Below are 23,232 nucleotides of genomic sequence, written 5' to 3'. Positions count from 1 at the left end.
TGGTTGGGTGCACAAAACTTTGAATAAATGCCATTGACTATCAATTACTCGTAGAAGATCAGTAATTTTCAACAATAAAACTGAGTGACCACATTCGTGTGATGAGAGCATGGCTTGACCATGATGATGTCAACAACCAATCAACTGAATAACAAATATGTGTGTTCAGGGCTTTCCTACGAACCATAATTTAACCCCAAGATTTTTTTTAACATTTAACGATATAAAAACACAAATTATCCCAGACAAATATTGAAAAAATCAGCAAACAAAATAAAAAAATATTTCCAATATTGACCTATCCTAATTTTTGAAAGAACATAACCCTTAATACACATATTTTTTGCCCAATGTCTATTTTAAAAATCTGAGTGATCAAAATATAATACAAAGTTTGCTGTGCCTACCCCATGTATTCTAGTGTCCAACCACTGATTATAGAGAAATATTCAATACGTTAAAATTAAAATAAATTTATTTATTAATAGTGAAAACTTCAACTTCTTTCTTCTCCCAACCTGTCTTTTTGGAGCCCATTTTAGAAAGTTTGTTGTTTTGTCAGACACTTCTTGTTCCGTGATTCCATAGGTCTTCATCATTTTGTTCATGATGACATCTACAAAATCAAAAGTTATAACATTGTCAATTTTAATTCTGTTCAATACTAACTTCATAATGATGATATTTAGTGTATAAATCAAAAGTATAAGAACTCGTGAAAACTAAATGAAAGTTGAACTTCCATCAAAGTCTCCCAACTACATTTCCTTTTATATCATGTATATAGACCAGAAGGTATAATCTGCAAGAAAATCTTAAATACTACATTTTAATTTGAACAAATTGAAGGTTTATCCACTTATGTCTTTTTCTGTATTACTTGTGCTGCTACATGGATATCTGTCTAATTGACATATACAAGGGTGGTAAAGGGGGGTTCTAAACATGGAAAATAAAAATTGGAATAAACGAAGCACAAGAAATAAAATCGTAAATATTGAGGAAAAGTACTAGAAGTTATTACTTATAGTCGTTCTTGGAGATCACACAATAATGATATTGGACACGAAGACCCTGCTGTCACCTTTTCACGTCCACTAGTTGCATCTGATTCCAAATAAAATAAAATTATTCATAACTTGATAGCAATTAATATCCTAGGAACACATAATTTAAAACAATCTCCAGACTGACTTGGAATTTAGTCCCGGTTTACTTTTTTTATCAAATGTGGGACAAGCACGAGAAATTAAGAGTACCAACACGAAACACAGAAAATAAATAAGGGGAAACACAAATAAAGCATGTCGAACCAAATACAAGATTAGAAAACGAGAAATAAAACGTCAAAACACAAAAACATGTGGATTAAAAAGGCCAAAAACGTTACACGCAAATAACTCTTTACCACCCTCATATACCCTTCATCTTTCATTACCTTGTCAAAACACTACTTCAATTTTGACAGTAAAATATTAAAGGTCCAACTTGGTGAGCCATATACTGATATAGCTTCTCTTCTTCTTCTTCTTCTTCTTCCAAATACTGCCCACTATTAACATGATGAATATTCTGGCAAGTTGCGCATGATTAAAAACAGGTTAAAAACAGGATAAAAACAAATTGTTCTGTTGATTTAGTTTGTGGTTTTGGTGACTTGAGACTTGAATATCTCAAGAGACTTTGCTGTGGCGGTATCTGGTGGCAGTTTGTTCCAATCCTTGACGGTGTTTATGAAGAAGGACCATTTCCTATAGTCTTTGGTGGCTGGCTGTAATAGGTAAGTATGTTGTCCTGTCCGGTTTGAGCTTCTTGTTGGTTTTTGTAGATATTTATTCTTGTCTATGGCTACAAGGTCGTTTGTAATTTTGTAACACATGATGAGTCGTGCTTCTTTTCGTCTTGTTTGTAAGCTTTTCCATCCTAGTTCATTTATCATGTTGCTGACACTTGATCTATTTCTATGTCTGCCGGTTACATATCGTGCAGCTCTTCTTTGTACCTTTTCAATTTTATCTATGTGGTTTTGCTGGTATGGGTCCCATACTGTCGTGGCGTATTCCATTTGCGGTCTTACTAATATTTTATAGGCATGCTCTTTGATGGATTTTGAGCTAATGTGGAGGTTTCGATGTAGGAAACCAAGGCTTCGGCTGGCTTTTCCTGTGATGTTGTTTATATGTTCTCCCCAATCTAGATCATTTGCGATGGTGCAGCCTAGGTATTTAGTTGATGTTTCATGCACCAGAGTATGGCCGTGGAGTTTATAGTCCCACTTGGTTGGCTTTTTCTTTTTTGTAACTGTGAGGACACTACATTTTTCAGGATGGAACTCCATTTTCCAGAGTTCTTCCCATTTTGCCAGTTTGTCCAGGTCTTCTTGGAGTTTACGGCAATCGCTGTCTGATGAAATTGTCAAATAGACCACACTATCGTCCGCAAACAGTCTCACTGTGGAGTGTAAGCCTTCTGGTAGGTCGTTGATGTAGAACAGAAAAAGACTGGGTCCTAATACTGATCCTTGCGGTACTCCGGATTCTACTTTTACTTTGTCAGATGTTTCGCCTTCAACAACTACTACCTGGGTTCTATTGGTGAGAAATTCCTTTATCCATTTGTTTGTTTTACTTCGGATGCCATAATGGTGTAATTTATGGAGGAGTAAGCTGTGGGACACCTTATCAAAAGCTTTTGAAAAGTCAAGTATTAGCAGATCTGATTGTTTTCCTTTTTCCAGGTTTTTTGTGATGTCATCGATACATTCAAGGAGTTGTGTTTCGCATGATCTTTTACTTCTGAAGCCGTGTTGTAATGGGTATAGTATGTTATTTACCTCTGCATGTTTCATGATGTTACTGGTGACTATGTGTTCTATTATTTTGCAGCAAATACATGTTAGGGATATTGGCCTATAGTTAGCTGTTATGTATTTCTGGCCTTTCTTATATGCCGGAGTGACATTTGCAATTCCACAAAGCTTCTGACCTTTCCATCCCAATTTTGTTAACAAGCCCCCCTTTTTAGATTTCGTGTAACTGAATTTAACAGGTAAATAACGATAAAATTCTTTTTACTTTAGATTCAATATCATCATATGATGAATTCAAATAGTCAATGTTAAAATTCATGAGACGTTGCAAGGTAAACATGCTATACATACATCCCCCTTTTTCTCGTGTAAAATTTCAACTTTTTAGTACAGTTTTCATAACAACCTGATATGCTGACATTTCTAAAATGCGATACTGTATTTACTGTTTTCACAACAATTTATATATACTTACGATAAAAATGTAAAAGCTGTAATCAGGAAAGATATTGATAAAAACTCTGTAGAATCACCTTGTGGTCTCGAAAGCGGATATTCAAACTTTGGCAACAAAAACAACTGCGCATGCGTATATCTGAATTTGTCTTAAAATAGAAATGTTAAAAATGCCGCGAAAATTTAAATCACTATTCCAATAGATCTATCGGTTGTTTATAATACAAGTTGTCAACCATTGTTTATGTACAGATGTATACGTCTTTCTCTTTAGATTGATAGAAAGAATAGAAAAGAAAAAAAGAAAACAAATGAAAACAAAATATTTGACATCAGCAGCCACGGAAAAAGGGGGGCATATTTTTAAGGGAACGGGTTATTCACAAATATTTATATTTACTGTATGATCCTGTATGCAAGCTGGTTCTATTATTATGTTTTGGGTTGGGGTGTAATTTGGGAATTTCTATTATTTGGGGTGCATATTCATGACTGAATAATTTATGCTGATATACACTGCCGAATTGTTTTATATATAATTCTATAATCACCACGACAATTAGTGATAAATCTACTGAATATTCTATTTTATGTGAATATCGTTGTCAATTTAAAAAGAATTGTAATGTGCCTAGGCTAATACTTTTTTTTGACAATTCGGATATCTATAACTACTGGGTTTTATATATTGTTTAGCCAACGTTGATTCAATGTTGGTATTTCAACACAATGTTAATTCAACGTTGAAACAATGTACTAATTTCAACGTTGAATCAATGTTGAATATTTGTTGATCAATGTATAACCTAAAATCAACAAAGATTCAACGTTGATTCAACAAAGTGTGCCTGCAGGGTATATTACGACGTTACAGTTAGTATTAGAAAAATATATAGGAAGAGTATGGAACGTCAAAACTGTCTTATTATGCCCATCTTCATTACATGATGTGCATTTGCCATTATATGATGTGCACTTGTCATTTTATGATGTGCAAACACCTTTATATGATGTGCAAACATACTTCTATGATGGGCAAATATACTTGTATGATGTGCAAACACCCTTATATGATGTCCAACTATACTTATATGACTTGCAAACATACTTATATGATGTGCAAAAATACTTATATGATGTGCAAATACCTTTATATGATGTGCAAATATACTTATATGATGTGCAAATATACTTATTTGATGTGCAAATGTACTTATATGATGTGCAAACATACTTATATGATGTGCAAATATATTTATATGATGTGCAAATGTACTTATATGATGTGCAAATATCCTTATATGATGTGCATTTTCCCTTATATTGTGTGCAAACATCTTTATATGATGTGGTTGTGTCATTATATTATGTGCTTGTAACATTATATTATGTGTTCGGTTTACTTCATTATATGATGTAAAAACGTCCTTATATGATGTGCTTTCATCCTTGTTATGGTCAATGAACATGATTACAATGAGAACGATTACTGTTTACGTCATAACTGATTCCGATCTGCTTATCCGGATTTATATTATAAACCCGGCTCAAATCTGAAGCTATCGTTTGGAAAATGGTTGAGATTTTAAGAGATAAATATTGCATGGCACGTTGGTACCTCGTTTTGAAGATGAAAAAAAAACACATCTGATATTGTTGAAAAATTGTCAAAATATAAGTTGCAAAGTTTAGGTTTAATCGATGGGTCTACAATAATGAACATACGGTTAAAGTTATTAAATTTTGGGTCCTCGACTGTGTACTAAGCACCTGGAATTCAAATATTTGATAAACCAGAGGATATTCTGCATTGTTTTTTTTTTAAATGACTGTTTCCTGTTTCTGATTTAGCAGCTGCAGCCTCGTATCAGCTTCCGAAAGTGCACTTTATAGAAAAAAAATGAGACAGTGCAATCTAATAAAAAAAAAATCAAAATTTCAAACATTTTGGAGGAAGATTTATATCCTTTAAAACAGGAGCTAGTTAAAGAATTTCCCTGCTGCGTCGAAAATATGATAAAACAACTTTTATTGCAAAAGACAGCTTTACCGGTATATGTATTTCCTCTTTGTTAATTGCCGCTTTATCGAAATTCTTTTCCTATACCAATTAAATCACAGTCATTTTTAAAAGTATTTTTATAACAATAGCTATAAATTTTCTACTTTTGAATAAGTATATCGGTATGGATGATTGATTTATTGATGTTTTACGCCACTTTCAGCACTATCGTGCTATTTCGAGGCGGTCACTTTATAATGGTGGAGGAAGCCGTAGTGCCCAGAGAGAACCACCGACCATCAGTAGTAAAACTGACAATCCTAGTCAATTAAGATTGGAATCGAGCTTACCTGCCACGTGCGTTTTTCGAACTCACACCCTAAGTGATGACAGGCTAGCGATACAGTAGTTATACTACTTAGACTACTCAGCCACCGATGACTCCCGGTAAGGATGAAAGGAGATATGGGATGAACTCGGTGCAATACATTTGCGCACAGCTTTTTATTACGTTTTCGTGCATTTTTTTACAGCTTCAACTAGACAGTAACCCGCAACATAAAAGGTTTCGACGGAAGCCGTTCATATATACACCTCCAGACTCAAGAACTTAAAACAGGGCCAAGGTACCGACCAATCGTTTTTTTTTTTGGTGGGGGGCATGTTTTTTTAAATGTTTGATTCCAGATTTTTTGAAATAAGATGTTATTGAAGCAAACAAAATAGTTTGTTTCCATTAAAAATGTCTTTCCTATTCAGAGGCAGTTTCTTCTATAAGAAGTTGATACACAAATTTCAAATACAAATGTATGATCATTTTTTGTAAATTTTGCCTTGCTGATCATTTTAGCTGTTCAAGTTTCTCTTTATATATTACTTTTCTCAAGATATTAGTAAAAAAAAATGCAAAAATCGGACACTGGGATGGTTATAACTCCTGTAAGGGATCAGTCAATAATAACCCCGAAAAGAGGGGATGGGGGACCTTGAATTTTGGAATGGAAAGGTGGTATTCATTTTATTTATATTTATATTTATGTCATATTTATGTGGTATTCATTTATATTTATATTTATATTTATGTCATTGCACCAGCTTTAACATATTTATTTAATCTAAGCATCAAATGTGGTAAATTTCCAAATATTTTTAAAACTGCAAGAGTTTGCCCAATTTTTAAAAGTGGCGATGCTTGTAATCCTGATAATTATAGACCAATAGCAGTTTTGCCTTGTCTCTCCAAAATCATAGAACGACATATAGCTAATAGTTTGTATATATATTTAAATAGTGATGACCTTCTTAATACTACACAGTCAGGTTTCAGACCTAAACATTCGTGCACAACTGCACTTACTAAATTAGTAGATGAATGGTTAGCAAATATAAATAATGGAGAAATAAACGGAGTTATATTTTTAGATTTAAAGAAAGCTTTTGATCTGGTTAATCATATTATTTTATTAAAAAAGCTTGAATATTATAATGTTTCAAACTGTACACTAGACTGGTTTAAGTCATACTTGTTTGAACGAAGTCAACAAGTTAAGGTCAATATCGTCATGTCTAATACTAAATGCATAAAAACTGGTGTACCACAAGGCTCTATCCTTGGCCCTCTGTTATTTATTTTATATATCAATGATTTACCACTGAACATAGAAAATTCATTAACAGATTTATATGCAGATGATTCTACATTACATAGTAAAGGTAATGATGTACTTCAGTTAACTGCTAACCTTCAAAATGATATTCATGTAATTGAAAACTGGTGTTCGCAAAATTGTATGAAACTAAATGCCAAAAAGTGTAAATCAATGATTATTGGTTCAAAACAGAGGCTTTATTCAACTGGGAACAGTTTAGATATCAAAATTTCAGATGAACAAATAGAGAATGTAGATTGTGAAAAACTTCTCGGTTTATATATCGACAAAAACCTAAATTGGAATGAGCAAATAGATAAAATGTCATGTACAATATCAAATAGAATCAATTTATTACAAAAGATAAGAAAATATTTACCTATGCATATACGTATTATTTATTTTAATGCTTATATTCTGCCATTGTTTGATTATTGTTGCAATATATGGGGAAGTTGTTATGAAAGTGGAATAAATAAACTTAATAAGTTATTAAAGAAATCTGCTAGGGTTATAGTAGAAGCTGGCATAATGACATCATCCAGTTTGTTGTTTAATAGTTTAAACTGGTTAAATGTGGAAAAACGCATTCAATATCAAAAGGCAATACTTGTATTTAAATCATTAAATGATATGGTTCCTAACTATTTACAAGAAAACTTTCATTTTATTGGTAATCAGAATTATAATTTACGTTCAGCTGATGAAAAACTATTAAATCTTCCGAAACAAAAAACAAACTTTTTAAAGAAAGCATTTACATATTCAGGTTCTCAAATATGGAACAGTTTACTAAATGAAATAAAAATGAGTAATACACTTGTATCTTTGAAAACAAAATGTTACACATTTTTCATCAATTGTGCAAATTAATATGCTTATTCATTATTATCTAGATACAATTGTATATTGCGTATAATATATCATAATAATACTGTATGTACTTATAAATATGTTATTATTATTTTGAGGACTCTCAGGAAGATTAGTTTTAACTAATGGGAGTATCCTCTTGAAATAAAGATTATTTATTTATTTATTTATTTTATTTATAAATTTGCAGCCGTATAATGGTATGGCGATGTCGTCGTCGTCCGAAAACGTTTGGTTTCCAGAACATAACTTGAGTATAAGTAAATGGATCTCTATCAAATTGTACCACAGGGTTCAATACTACAAAAGGAAGGTTGAGATTGATTTGTTTTTGTCTTAACTGTTTATGAATTAGGGGCCAACAACAAGCATTTTTCTTGTTTCAGGAAAATCACTTGAGTATAAGTGTATGGACCTCTATAAAATTGTACCACGAGGTTCCATACTAAAAAAGGAATTGTTGGGATTAATTTTGGGGGTTATGGCCTTAACCGTTAAGGAATTGGGGGCCAACAACAATACTTTTCTAATACTGTATATATTGCTTATTTCTTGACCAATTTCAATGGGGTTCAATTCAAAGTCTTGAATTCTTGGGATATTTTAATATGTTGAATTTAACCGTGTAATTAGATTTTTGATTTTGGACCCCGTTTTTTAAATTGGTCCGAAATTGAGGTCCAAAGGGTCTAAAATTAATCCTTGTTTGATTTCATCAAAAATTGAATTATTGTGATTTTTTGATATACCGAATCTAGCTGTGTATTTAGATTTTTTTATTTTGGGCCTCGTTTTCAAAATTGTTCACATTAAGGTCCAAAGGGTCCAAATTAAATTTTGTTTGATTTCAACAAAAATTGAATTCTTGGGGTTCTTTGATATGCTGAATCTAACCATATATTTAAATTTTGGATATTGGACCATATGATAGGCAAATGTCCAATTTCTAATTTTTAAGATCTTAGACCACATTCATTCTGTGTCGGAAATCTATGCTGTGTCAAATATTTAATCATTATCAAAATTCAGAGCTGTATCAAGCTTGAATGGTGTGTCCATAATCGCCCCAACTGTTCAGGGTTCGATCCACACCGTACACTCCCCCTACAGTAACAAAAAAAGTATTGACTCGAAAGACATTAATTTTTTGCGCCTCGCTCCGCTCGCCTCAATTGTTCAGAACTAAATCCTAAATTTCAACATGTTCTTCCCGCTGAATATTCTTCATCTGAAGCTAAAATTGAACGAAGGTGTGGTAAATATCAATGAGACCATATTGTTTTATTGTTTTACATTTGTCATTTCGGGGCCTTTTATAGCTGACTATGCGGTATGGGCTTTTCTCATTGTTGAAGGGCGTACGGTGACCTATAGTTGTTAATTTCTGTGTCATTTAGTCTCTTGTGGAGAGTTGTCTCATTGGCAATCATATCACATCTTCTTATTTTTATAACGGGCATATCCAAATTAAGTTCCCTGAAGTCGCAAACAACTTCCACACTTGAAGTTCTAGATCTACTACTGACGCAATATGTAAAAAAAAGGGGGGGTAAATGTTGATGTCTATGGAAAGGGGGGTTTTGAATTTATTTTCCGTCTTCAAGGTGGGGACTTGAAAAAAATAATTGAGAAATGCACATTTTACAAAACATTATTTTTTACTTAAACAAATGTGTTAAAATCTAGAATAAGAGTAGTATAGACCGGACACTATGCGCCCTTATTGTAGACCCATCGATTAAACCTGAACTTTGCAATTTATATTTTGACAATTTTCCAACAATATCAGATGTTTTTTTTTTCCATCTTTAAAACGAGGTACCAACGTGTCAATGTTAATCTCTTTTAAAATCTCAACCATTTTCCAAACAATAGCTTCAGATTTGAGCCGGGCTTATAATAATTCGGGAAAAGCAGATCGGAATCAGTTATGACGTAGGCAGTAATCGTTCTAATCGTAATCATGTTCATTGACCATAACAACGATGAAAGCACATCATATGAGGACGTTTTGACATCATATAATGAAGTAAACCGAACCACATAATATAATGTTACAAGCACATAATATAATGACACAACCACATCATATAAAGATGTTTGCACATAATATAAGGGAAAATGCACATCATATAAGGATATTTGCACATCATATAAGGATTTTGAACATCATATAGGTACATTTGCACATCATATAAGTATATTTGCACATCATATAAGTATGTTTGCACATCATATAACTACATTTGCACATCATATAAGTATATTTGCACATCATATAAGTATATTTGCACATCATTTAAAGATATTTGCACGTTTGCACATCATATAAGTATGTTTGCACATCATATAAGTATATTTGCACATCATATAAGTATATTTGCACATCATATAAGGATGTTTGCACATCATATAAGTATATTTGCACATCATATAAGTATATTTGCACATCATATAAGTATATTTGCACATCATATAAAGTTGTTTGCACATCGTATAATGACAAGTGCACATCTTATAAAGGTAAATGCACATCATATAATGAAAATGGGCACAATAAGACAGTTTTTGCGTTCCATAGAAGAGTGTCAAAAAGAAAATTCTTACCTAGGATAAAATGGCTTTGAATAAAAAAAACGTACATAATTAAATTTGATAAAATAATTTTGAAGATAGGAGTACGGAAGTGTTTTTTGTTCAGAGTAAGAGTACAGAAGTGAAAATTTATCGTCATACTTAATACTAATCAAAGGTGGTACAGGTTAGAAATAGTGAGACGAGGTATTATAAAAAATAAGTAAACATTGAATGACAGAAATGCATTACAAATTATGTCAACAGGTCAAACTAACAAGATAGTACCATTTGAGAGTACTCGCAGTTACTGTAAGCTAGTTGAAAGCCAAAAACAATTAACAATAAAAAAAAATCATGCATCAGAGACTAAGATCAATTAAAACACATCACAGGGATTTAGTGTTAACGCCATGGCTAGTCAAAGAATACTTGGCTTGTGCAATGCTAAAATAAAAGTTTCGACTGACCGTAGGATCGTTAGGATTTAACCTTATAATAAATATGTATCATGTTATTTATAGATAAAGCAATCTCCAAATAGAAAATTAACGAAGATGTGTATTTTCACACCCTGAAAACCATTCGAAAACAATACAAATTTAGTTATATTTTAATTCGTTGATGACAAAATCGATGTTAGTGCCATTGTTAACAATATTCAAAGATCAAATTTAACAGTAAATTGGTGTTAGAATATACAATATCACTAATATGTGGTAAATATTACGCTTATGAATATTTGTTTTGAAAGTAATATGCAATTATTTTCTATATCTTCTAGAAAATCCTTCCATATAATCATATAGTTTGGATGAAAAATTATGTGTTATTGCTGTAAACATTTTCGTTAAGTGGTGTAAAAATATGAGAGTGTCACCATATTTGTATTTTTTTTATATTTTATTCCAGGAAAAAAATATAGTTGTCCTTGAATATTTTCAACCTTAACTTATGAGTCTATTTTTTGTAATATCCTTTTAGTGTAGCTCGGTATTTATATATCCCGCAATTGTCTTATTGTGCTATTGTCATTTCTATGACTGTCATACAAATGAGAGGTTTAGATAGCTATAAAACAAAGTTTAATCTCCCATTTTCTATATTAAGGAGTACCTATACCAAGTCAGAAATACCACATTTTTTCTATTCGTTTGATGAGTTTGGGCTTTTGATTTCACCATTTGATATGGAACTTTCCGTTTTAAATTTTCTGTTGAGTTCGGTCATTTTATTATTTTACATTTTAGTCTCACTTTGTAGAGTGAAAAAAAGATACATGTATGGGGACGTATGTAACACGAGGCAGGTTAAAATTTCCTAAATATATTGCTTTCCTCTTTTCCTCATATGTTTTATCACCAAACTATACCTATCCACTTGTATGTATTTACATTAGTAACAAACGGGTGCCTCGTGTGAAGGACGGTCTGCTTACTCTTCCGGGGCACCTGCGATCACACTCAGTTTGCGGTGGTGTACGTGTTGCTCAGTCTTTATTTTCTGTGTTGTATTATGTATGCTTTTTAATCTATGTCTTTGAAAGTTTATTGACATGACCTTGTCAGATTGTCATCGCGAATGAACTCCAGTGGGAACGAGACGGTGTCGTTGGTTACTTTTTTTAAAAGGCCTTAACTCATTAGATCGACAATAAATAAAAATGAAAAGAAGGCTAAAGACAAAACATACCGATCTCAGAGTACTTACATTTTCTCCAAAGATATAACGAGAGGCGAAAGATACCAAAGTGACATTCAAACTCATATAAGTCGAAAATAAACTGACAACGCCATGGCTAAAAAAAAAGAAAAAGACAAACAGACAAACAAAAGTACACACAATACAACATAGAAAACTATAGACTGAGCAAAAATAAACCCACAAAACCTGGGGATGATCTCAGGAGTTCCGGAAAGGGTAAGCAGATCATAAGACATATTTGGAGAAGCAATCAGAAACAAAACAAAAAATAAAGGTTGAATAAAGATCCTTATCAATGAATAACAACTGAGATATATATTTCGATACCATCTATTTTGCTATCAAAACATACATTTTACTTATTTTCCTGCAGGTGAAACCCTGTGTGATTTGTGCTATACGACATATGGTTTTTCTACCTACCATACCTATTGTGATGGATACTGTATAGGATCATACGGAAATGAGTACTGTGTTCTTGACGAATATACTACAGTGTAAGTTTTACACAGATATACAATATTTTAAAACTTTCCATAGAAAGTAAACTGCTTGATACGACCGCATAGGTCGAAGCTTGATCAGTTGGAGCAAGTGTGTACACAACATTCAAGCTTGATACAGCACTAAATTTGGATTGTTGTTAAATATTTGATACAGCATAGGTTTCTGATACAGAATGAATGTAGTCTAATAACTTAAAAATTTTAAATTGGACATCTTGCCTATAATGGTCAAATATCCACAATCTAAATACATGATGGTTATATTCAGCCTATCAAAGAACCCCAAGAAATCAATTGTTGATGAAATCAAACAAAGTATAATTTTAGACTCTTTGTACATCAATGTTGACCAACTTGATAACGGGTACCAAAATTAACAATCTGAATATATGGTAAGATTCGGCATATCAAAGACCCCAAAAATTCATTTTTGAATTAAATCCAATTAATATTGGTCAAGAAATAAGCAATTTATACAATGTATTAGAAAAGTAGGTCCCCTTTTTCTAAAAGGTTAGAGCCATAAACCCAAAATCAATCCCAAACCTCCTTTTTGGCATGGAACCTTATGGTACAACATGTACAATTTCATAGAGATGCATAGATTTATTAAAAATTGTCAGCTCTTAAAAACCGTTTATAAAGAATTGTGCATTTTATCCTTACTTTTCCATAAATGTAAAAATTATGTTTTTCTCTTTCACCAATCATGTAAAAGCATTGCAGACACAGCAACCTTCAGAAAGATATCAAATGAATGTATTATCTTGTACAAGTGTTTTGTTGGTTAACATTCGATTTTAACACTATGGTGATTTGCTTCAAATTAAAAACAAACTAAAACTGCTCCCATATTTACTTGTACACTGAATTGCACTTTCTTTGTTGTAATAAATATTCCATAATTGTTTAATTGTCTTTTTATTATCTCTCTTTTCAAACAGTTCCGGTGGTGCTATAGCAGGCATAGTGATAGGATTACTTGTTTCCATCGGAGTCTTCGTTCTCCTTGTTGTTCTGTGTATAAGAGGATGTAACAGACAGACAACTGGTACAGTTATTGGACAAACAGGAGGAGCACCATCTGTTGCTGTTGTCAATTCATCACAAATGGCGTGTATGTAACCATAAATAGTTTGGATAAATAACTTTTTTTCACCAACGCAACTCGCAACCCATCATTTCAAAAAAATTCGGCTGTTTTTTTTTTTTTTTTTTTTTTAACGTAGAGTATACAATTGCGAAGTTTATCTTTGTTTATAGTAAAAAAGATTGTGTTTAATTGACATGAAGCTATATCTGTAATACTTTGTAATTTCCTTTATATAACCGAACTCGAAGTACTCTTGTACATTATCCCTCCTTGCTAAGTTTCTAAATCTCTTATTATGTATCTGTATATATTGCCTTTACCAGAATAAACATTATCAATATTTTTATTATAAAATATTGCAAAGCATATAAGATACGATCATCTCGGCTAAATGGATGAAATATTCAGAAGTTGCAATTAACTCTTACGTTTCGCTTAAAATATTATACAATGCATATTTATAAAACTTAGCCATGCTGTTTTGTCCTAACCAATAATCAGCCCCAGATGGTTGTTAGTTATACATACTCCTCAGCCTTAAAGGGAAGAACGACTATGTAACCAACGTATACTCTGAACTGGGAATTATATGAGCCCCAACTTGTATATTAACACACTTACATGTATTTTGTAACGTCAGTGGTTGAACAATATAAAATAAGGAATGTGGTATAATTGGTAATGAGACAACTATCAAGGAATGTGGTATAATTGGTAATGAGACAACTATCCAACAGAATCCAAATTGCGATAGATCACCATAGGGCTGAAATTTAAATTTAAAATCCAGCTAAAATGATTCAGTGTAGATTTGACTGTTTTAAAACCAATGATATATTGTATTTTTTATGGTTTTTTTAACGTTATCTATAGTTCAATCAACACTGAATATTCTTCTACATCTTCATAAAACTATAAATATTGGATTGTATGATAATATATTTTTTCTAAAGAAATATAACGAATGACCACGATGATACATGTATCAGATTACTCAAACATAGAAATACTTCTCTTTGTTTCAGCCTCCGGAATGCAAGCGCAACCTTATGGATACGGTGCACCACAGCAACAACCACAAAACGCAGGCTATTCTCCACCACAGCAAGTTCCTGGTTCCTACCCTCCTGTTTATCCACCAGCTTACAACAATCAACCAACATAGTAAACAAATGCCTATTTTGTATAACCATTTGACTTTTTTATGATAGTACATGTAATATTAATCTTTTCATATCTAATGTTTGAAAATTTATAATTCATGTACATGTGCTGTGCTAATTGTTTGATGCTGTTTCTTTTTCAAATCAAATTTCCCACATCCTTAATACATAACGTTGTCAAAAATAGATATCATACCGCTTTCCCTGTACACGACACATTTGCATTGGCTCAATCGATACTAAACGTTTGATACATACATATCATAAATCAATTTTTGAAACAAAAAAAAAGTCCTAAGCAAAACTGCAACACGGTCAAAGTTGGATAATGTTCAGATATATGTTAACGCCGTTTACTAAAGGGAACGAAAATTGTATACTATCATCACATATAAAAATAAGAAGATGTGGTATAATTTCCAATGAGACAACTCTCTACCAGAGACCAAATGACATAGACGTTAACAACTATAGCTCACCGTATTGTCTTCAACAATGAGCAGTAAATTATCGTTCAAGAAAACACGGTCAAGGACTGCATCGTGTCAAAGGACCAGTTATCGTCACCTGGCATATTATGCAATAACTCAAGTTTTGTTCGAGTATTAACATCGATTACTATTTATCTTAAAATTTTAGTGTTTTTATAATTCATTTTAAACATGCAACTGCCGAAATGTTTATATTTTTCAACGTATTTTTGGATGCCATTTTGGTTGTATTTGTCGTTGGGATGCTGTCAAAATGGCGCTTATCATTAATTTCTTTTACTCATATCATAAATGACTAATTGATCTTCGTACAATGAGCAATAAATATATAAGAACGGATCACTTTTCATATTTATGTTTTGTTAAATATGAAATGATGAAAAATTTGTCTCATTTCATCATACTGATAATTTACATTTATTTTAGCTTTCCAAAATGTGTCTTGCTTATTATTGAAGATTGTATGTTGCCCTTTAGAAGTCTTTTGCATTTTTTCGTCGTTGGATTTCTGTCTCATTGGCGTATATCCTACATCTCCTTTCATTCATATTTGTGTTTTCTAATGAAATAAAAAACAATGATAACAAAGTGTTTCTCAACTTATTGCATGTATACCTTCTAACACTGCCTATAGTGGATATATATAAAAAGTGAAACTTAAAGATGTTACCTGAATATTTGCCACTGGATGTTAAGCAAACATCAATCAATCAATCGTTTATACTAAATGTACTACTGTATGTAACACTACATTTGTTCTCTGTATTAAATAGGATTTTCTTTGTTACACACATTTATAAAAGCGGAATTGTGAAATAATGTTTCGCTATTAGCTGTCAGTTTGATTCAATGTCTCTTGTGTTTTTCAATTGGAATAATATAATAAAAACAAACATAATTACCAACCCATATCGATACCGCACGGGGTTACAAAAGACAACACATGGAATGCTAGTTATATAATACTATTTGGACCTTATTTAATTTAATGCTTATAAATGATTTATGAACAATGCAATCTTTTTATTTGTCTTTTATCTATGAATTCTCTTATGTAACTGATTCATAATGATTTTGTGAATTATTTGCTTAATGACGTAAAGATTAAACACCATTCCTATGTTACCCGTCCTTTACTAAATATTAGACGTGACAATATCTTTTAAATCTGTAAAATGTGTATTCCTGTGTCTGTATTTGTACGATATTATGTCCGTCAGCAAATAAATAATCTCTTCAATTAATCAAACAATGCTTATCTGTGACCGAAGTTTTTTAAAAAAAAAAGTGACAACTTTTTTGAAAACTATATTGGAGTTTGGTACTGTACATAAAGGAGATTAAAACCCAAAGATAAATATAACCAAGATTTACTGTCTTCATAAAATGCTGAGCACTAAATCGTCCTGAGTCTATGAAAATAGTGAATAAATTTGAAAAAAAACTTCAAAGAAATGCCATCATCACCAAGTTCTACGTATACGAACAACTGAAACCCTCCCATTCTCATAATTGATCAATGGACTAACAAAACTTAGTAGATTAAGGAAAGTATAATAAAACAAGTACAATATGTACAAGACAAGCATGTAAAAATAACGTTATTATATATGAAAAAAAACATTCAAAATAATAAACAATATTATACCGTTTTAAAGAATGGTTGCAATTATCTTCTACCTCGTGAACATCATAGAAGAATCCATATAGTTTGTTTTTGACATTGCACAAGTCAGATCGTATCTTCATTATTAGTTATATAGTGTGCTAGTGACCTAATACGATATATATGGGGTCAGTAAATTCCATATGGGGTGAGAGCGAAGCTCGAATCCCCATATGAAATTAACTGACCCCATATATATCGTATTAGGTCACTACCACACTATGTAACGAATTTATCTTACCGACTATCTTAACATGTGGTATTTAGACTAGTGGCCTATCAAAGTGATCAAGTCTTCAATATCGTTAGTATCAAGAACCTACTTCAATTAGTTTATATAAATACAAATGCCAACAATAACAACTTGTTAGCTTTAAATGTGTTTTATTAATTTATTTCAATCGCTCATCATCAATTTTTTCGTCTGTTGAAACCTTTAAGATTTTCCCTCAACACAGTATTGTTTTTATAAAGAGACGTAACACCACTACTAACCATGTATCAAAATAAGCCCCGCCTACTAACCCAATATGGAATATACACGGTCTCCATGCGGTTGCTTTTAACCAATCATATTCTTAGAAATGTATAGGAGGCAAGATAAAATAAGATATGGGATATACGATAATGAGGTAGCAACCCAACATCACAAAAAACATAAAAATCTAGAGGGCAAGGCAAAACAGTGTCTACATAATAATTATGTCAATGTTAAAATCCGAAGCTAGAAAAGTTGTGAAAAGTAAAATAACAACAACACCGAACTTTACAGACACTATCCAAGATCTCCCGATATCTCCCGAAACCTACCATATATCTAATTCTCTTAAAATAACACAAGCATATAAGTTATTAACAGCATCTGTTGATACACAGATTGATTCAATAATTTGCTGCTTGAAAAAAAACTTATCAGGCTTATAAAACATACCAAGCTTATAGTCCTAAAGAATTTTCCAGCCTTACAAATACACAAATTTCCAATAAAAAGGCATTTTGTACATGCACTTCTGTTATAACGAAATAAATTATACCTCATAAAAATCCTCGAACTCGACTAGCAACTATTATGAGAAATCATTTCATGATATCATGCATTACAAGTGTTATCGCTCTTCGTTTAGAATTATATATTTTTTAAACAGGAAAAAAGAAAAAAATGTAACGTCACAACTCGGAATTTCTAATAGAATAGATAATGGAAACGGGGAATGTGTCAAAAAGACAACAACCCTACCAAAGAGCATAAAACAGCCCAAGGCCACCAATGGGTCTTCAACGCAGGAAGAAATCCCCCACCCGGAGGCGGTCTTCAGCTGACCCTTAAACAATAATGTATAGTATACAGCGAAATGGAGGCCACACTATTAAAAAAACACACATGACTAACAAAGGCTAGAGGTTTCCTGATCTGAGACAGGCATAAAAATGCGGCGGGTTTAAACATGTTTTGTGAGATCTCAAATGCAACCCTCCCCAATACCTCTTGCCAATATGGAATAAACAAACAAACAGCAAAACGCACAGTAACACTCAGTTCAAAAGAAGCCTGAGTCCGATGTAAGAGTACATGTAGGTAACAGAATAAACTAAGCAAAATGACAGTGATCAACATAAATTAACAAAGGACTACTAGCAGTTATAGACATGCCAGCTGCAGACCTCAATTAAACTGACCTAAAGATTACGTCTTTATCGTATGAAAATCAAACACAATACCTCCCGTAAGGGGTTTAGTAGCATTCCATCATAAATTATACGATAAGCCTAGATATGTAGAAAATATAATAACTATTTTAAGACAAGATTAGAAATGACACCTTACACCGGAATCAATAAAGTTGTTTACAATGTGTCTAAGGATACCAAATATAGAAATACAAGTTCATGAATTATAAATGTAATGCATGGCTCTAGCGAGAAAGCTTCCGTTTCCTTATGTTTCTTTTGCTTTAAAAACCTTTCATAACTTCATTTACAAAAAAGTTTTACTGGTTTAAGATTCAAAACGTTATGTTTGCACTCAAGGAAATAGCTACAGTGACATTATTTATATGTAAGTTTTAAGACATGCAGTATGACGAAATGCGACCATACCATTTTATCAAATTGCTGAAAAAAATATTGATTTTTTTTTTTTTTTTTTTTTTTTTTTTGTATCGTGTATTGCAAGATTCCAAATGATGGGATATTTTTAACTAATTTCTGTAAAAATTTGTAAGTAATACATAGAATATGTATTTAGCATGAAATTATATGGCTATCTTGACTAGAAATGTCGTAAATAAAGGTTAGTACAAATTATGATATGAGGTCAGAAAAGCTGTTTAAAAAAGGCTTCTATTATGGCATAATGATTGACTGAACGTCCAGTGGCAAATATTTCATTTATATTCAGGACAAGAACAAATCAACAATCAATACAACAGAAAGGCTCAGAAAGGTACATTCTTGGTCGGTCAACTGGGATAAAGGGCGGGAGGCTCTGAAAGGTACATTTTTGGTCGGTCAACTGGGATAAAGGGCGGGAGGCTCTGAAAGGTACATTCTTGGTCGGTCAACTGGGATAAAGGGTGGGAGGCTCTGAAAGGTACATTCTTGGTCGGTCATTGGGATAAAGGGCGGGAGGCTCTGAAAGGTACATTCTTGGTCGGTCATTGGGATAAAGGGCGGGAAGCTCTGAAAGGTACATTCTTGGTCGGTCGACTGGGATAAAGGGCGGGAGGCTCTGAAAGGTACATTCTTGGTCGGTCGACTGGGATAAAGGGCGGGAGGCTCTGAAAGGTACATTCTTGGTCGGTCGACTGGGATAAAGGGCGGGAGGCTCTGAAAGGTACATTCTTGGTCGGTCAAATGGGATAAAGGGCGGGAGGCTCTGAAAGGTACATTTTTGGTCGGTCGACTGGGATAAAGGGCGGGAGGCTCTGAAAGGTACATTCTTGGTCGGTCAACTGGGATAAAGGGTGGGAGGCTCTGAAAGGTACATTCTTGGTCGGTCGACTGGGATAAAGGGCGGGAGGCTCTGAAAGGTACATTCTTGGTCGGTCGACTGGGATAAAGGGAAGGAAATCTCGTCTGACACTAGAAAATGAGGGTACATCTAATAAGGGCAGACATTTATTTTGCAACAGTGAGTTGTTGCAAGAGTTCTTTCACGTGCAGAGAGCGTGTAAATAATACATCACCCACAGACGAAATTTAACAAGGGTTTTTATTGCCAGAAAGAAAAGAAATTAAATAGATAATCACATTTATAAAGTAAACAAAGCAAATTTCTGTAAAATGTCGCTACGACTTCTGCCAGAACTCCGTATAATAAAATCAATAATTTAACATAATATCGGTTTATTGTTTTTTATATAAATTTATTTTAAAGATTTACAGAATTACACGGACTGTAGCAGCAATAAGATTAAATTATTGCAAACGTCATATTTTTTAAATCAATGTATTACATTTCCGATTAGTTGAAAAATGTATAGCCCTTTAAAATTTTCCTACCATAAATATACAGTATAGACACCCTCATAGTTGCAACGTATAATGAATAGGGAATGTAAAAAATTCCATTTTTATTTCAAGGTTTTGTACCGGTGAAAATGGGTTAACATATGTCTTTGAATATAGTTTACATTGGCACTAATATCGATTTTGTCATCAGCAAATTAAAACATAACTAAATTTGTATTCTTTTCAAACGGGATGTATAAAGACACACCCACGTTCGTTTTGATCTATAAAGAGGTTAAACTCCTAACTATCCTACTGTCTGTCGATACATTTATTTTTGGCATTGAACTAGTCATGTCTTCTTTGACTGTCCATGACCTTTAAATACTAAATCCCTTGGATGTGTTTTAGTGGATTTTAGTCTCTGATGCATGATTTTTTGTTATTAATTGTTTTGGCTTTTAACTAGCTGTCAGTAACTGCGAGTACTCTCAAATCGTACTTTCTTGTTTATTTGACCTGTTGATACTAATTGTATTGCTTTTTTGTTATTTAATGTTATTCAGGGTTATATCTGGTCTATATACCAGCTTTAATAAGTGTTTGATATTTTTATAAATTTTCACTTCGTACTATGAACATCAAAATTATTTATTTTGTAAAAATATTTCCTTTCTCTATTGGAACTGTACACGTATACCTAACAACAAAATTATTTTCATTAACCTGTGTTTAAAGTTATTGCAAATGGCTGATATTTTTGTTCGAATATATTGTTTTTCTTTAATTGTTTAACATTTCATACCGATATAACATGTTACTTTTATTATTCTTCCCTTAGTTAATTTATTTTGTATTTTAAATTACATTGTATCATAGGTCAAATTTATTTGTTCAGTGTATGTTCAATGGTGTTGATATGTCCTTTGATTGAGTTAAGCTATTTCAGTTGATATTTTATAGTGTGTCTTTCTATGTTGTGATGTTACACTATTGTTTCAGAAAAAGGGTGAAGGTTTGGTACCATTTAAACGTTTAAACCCGCTGCATTTGTTTGCACCTGTCCTAAGTCAGGAATCTGATGTTCAGTAGTTGTCGTTTGTTGATGTGGTTCATAAGTATTTCTCGTTTCTCGTTTTTTATATAGATTAGACCGTTGTTTTCCCCGTTTGAATGGTTTTACACTAGTAAATTTTGGGGCCCTTTATAGCTTACTGTTCGGTGTGAGCCAAGGCTCCGTGTTGAAGACCGTACTGTGACCTATAATGGTTTACTTTTATAAATTTTGACTTTGATGGAGAGTTGTCTCATTGGCACTCATACCACATCTTCTTATATCTAACACTCAACAAACCAATTGATTGTAAAGCAATAACATTCCATATTCGGTACAAGCACTTATGACACCCCACCAAAATGTATTACATATATATATTGACATGTACACAAAATAGATACAAGTCGCGGATAAGATGACTCGTTAACAATTCAGTTTACTAGTACAATTTTCGGCACTTCATGTGTTTCCCTTTATAATGTCGGTTCTCAATTTCCGATTACACAAGCAGAACTCATGTTTTACCATTAGAATCAATTAATAAATGTTTGCAAATTAATTAATAAGCGACAGTTTATACGGAAATTATGATTCTGTGATTGCAATTTATATTAATGAAATATCACTGTTAAGTAATGTCATCTTCCTTCCATTCCAGATGAAGTGTTGTGTGAGAAGTGTTCCAAGTACAATGTATTTTATGGAACTTATTACAAATATTGTGGTGGCTATTGTAGTGGTGTCTTTGGGGACCAGGACTGTGAAAATCAATATTTGTACCAATTAACCGATCTGTATGTTGATAATAAATAACAAGTGCAGTTAAATATTTACTAGAATTTTATTTTTATTTGATTTGTTAATTTGTTAAATGGCACTTATAATTTAGCAAACAGCAATATTGTACATCTATGCCGACATGTATTCTACAGTTTAACACTTTATCTGGGTTATTGTACTTTACTTAAGCAAAACGTTTCTGTTTTATGTCTTTCTATTATTTTTTTTCTTCTTTTCATATGTTAAAAAGCTAGTCACTTCAAACAAAAAGCCAAACAAAATCATAACAAAGTCGAAATGACAGCAATTTTATTGACATACATTTACTAGGCACTTTTTTTATTCTAACCGGATGTGGCTGTGGCTCTTCACATCCCGCAAAGCCAAACTAACCCTCACACGTTCTTTGGTAATGGTTTTACTGCGGTTGGATGAAGATCAAGATATTTCTTTACCCAAGTCAACCTTAATATTGAAAACTATATTTATCAATGTTAAATAGGTTAAAATGTTGTTTTTCAATCGTCAGTTAAGAGCTACCTAACTGCATGTTGTTACTTTTTTTTTCGGTAGTATAAGTATGACTCTTTACTGCAGATCTGATGGGGCAATTGCAGGAATACTCGTAGGAATGATTGTAGCTGTCGCCATTTTTATTATTGCTGTGATCATTTGTGTCAAAAATGTTAACAAAAGACGTGGTGGAATGTCCCATGGTTCAGTTGTTACACCTGTCGGGGCACCGAACGTCGCTGTTTTCACAACACCGCCTATGAATTGTATGTATATTATAAATAAATGGTTCCTAATATTTCCTTTGTTACTTTCTTCAAATTATCTTTACATATACAAATTGTTTGTTGTATAAAGTACACAAATTATAAGCAGAATATTGCTCTTTTCAAAGTAAGGAAAACGTACTTAAAGTTGTTTTTATGAGTAAATGTACGACACAGCAC

The 23,232-nt window shown here is 32.5% G+C and overlaps 1 long non-coding RNA gene across 1 annotated transcript; it reads right to left on the bottom strand.

Moving 5' to 3' along the window:
- Nucleotides 1-457: 457 nt before the first annotated feature.
- LOC127705473 (uncharacterized) lies at nt 458-3,378 on the bottom strand. Its single transcript, XR_007983898.1, has 2 exons — nt 3,285-3,378; nt 458-616 (listed from the first exon to the last, which is right to left on the bottom strand). It is a non-coding gene; the product is annotated as an uncharacterized LOC127705473 (long non-coding RNA).
- Nucleotides 3,379-23,232: the final 19,854 nt, after the last annotated feature.

The sequence above is a fragment of the Mytilus californianus genome, unplaced genomic scaffold (genome assembly GCF_021869535.1).
Source record: "Mytilus californianus isolate M0D057914Y unplaced genomic scaffold, xbMytCali1.0.p SCAF_6, whole genome shotgun sequence".
NCBI lineage: Eukaryota > Metazoa > Mollusca > Bivalvia > Mytilida > Mytilidae > Mytilus > Mytilus californianus.
The sequence above is the reverse complement of the archived record's forward strand: the minus strand, read 5'-3'. Positions and strand labels throughout refer to the sequence as shown.